General features: G+C 53.0%; 1 protein-coding gene across 5 annotated transcripts in view; it reads right to left on the bottom strand.

Moving 5' to 3' along the window:
• igf2bp2a (insulin-like growth factor 2 mRNA binding protein 2a) overlaps nt 1-1,403 on the bottom strand; it is a 146,624-nt gene that overhangs the window by 18,284 nt on the left and 126,937 nt on the right. The window lies entirely within an intron of this gene.

Here is a 1,403-nt window from a genome sequence, read left to right as displayed (position 1 = left end):
CACACACTCACTCTCTCTCCCCCTCACACACTCACTCTCTCTCCCCCTCACACAACACACACACACACACAGACACAGACACACACACTGTCTCTCTCTCCCTTTTTCTCGACCCCACGCACACTCTTACCCCCACACAGACACTCTCTTTTGCTCTCTCACACACACTCTCTCTCCCACAGACACAAACACACATACATACTCTTTCCCCCCCTTTCTCACACAGACACACACACACATACACCCCTCTCTCTCACACGTTCTCTTTCTCTCACACACACTCTCTCCCTCCCTCTCTCACACAACACACACACACACACACACACACATACTCTCTCTTGCTCTCTTGCACAATGTACACACATGGTCTCTCTCTCCCTTTCTCTCTCACACACGCACACTCTCTCGTGCTCTCTCTCACGCATATTCTTTCTCTCACCCCCACACACACACTCGTTCTCTCTCACACACCCACACATACACGCACACACTCTCTCACTCTCAAACATACTCTCTCGCCCACCCCACATACACCACTCTCTCTCACACAGACACAACACACACACACTCTCTCCCCCCTCACTTTCTCACACGGACACACACACACTCTCTCTCCCCTACGCACAAACACTCTCTCTCCCCTACATACACATTCTCTCTCTCTCTCCCCTACACACACACACTTTGTCTCTCTCCCCAACACACACACACTCTCTCTCTCCCCTACACACACACTCCTTCTTTCCCACCCACAGACACACACACACACTCTGCCTTGTCTCTCACACACACACACTCTCTCTCCCCTACACACACGCACAGTCTCTCCTCCCACACACACAGGCATGCTCTCCCCAACCCCCACACACACACTCTCTCTGTGCCCCCCCTCACACACACTCTCTCTGCCCACCACACACACACTCTCTCTCCCCACCCCCCACCCACAGACAGACCCCCCCCCCCCCCCTGCCCTGTCTCTCTCACGCGCACACACTCTCACACACACATGCCGTGCACACATACCCTCACTTCTTCCTGCTCTCTCACAAAACACACAGACACATACACACACACTCTCTCCCTTTCTGTCTCTTGGACACGCACACTATCTCTCACTCTCAAACATACTCTCTCTCAACCCCACACACACACTCTCTCTCTCTTCCACAGACGCAAACCCACACACACTCTCTTTCCCCTCTAACTTTCTTACACACACACATACGCCCCATCCCTCTCTCTCACACATACACACTCACTCACCCATTCTCTCACTCACACACATGCACGCGCGCGTTAGCACACACACCCTTCCTCTCCCACACACACACCGTCTCTCTATCTAAAAATAAACACACTCTCTCCCTCTCTCACACATTCACACACTCTCTTCCCCCCCC

Source organism: Rhincodon typus, chromosome 7, assembly GCF_021869965.1.
Source record: "Rhincodon typus isolate 14 chromosome 7, sRhiTyp1.1, whole genome shotgun sequence".
NCBI classification, from domain to species: Eukaryota; Metazoa; Chordata; class Chondrichthyes; order Orectolobiformes; family Rhincodontidae; genus Rhincodon; species Rhincodon typus.
This window is presented reverse-complemented; position numbering and strand designations above follow the sequence as displayed.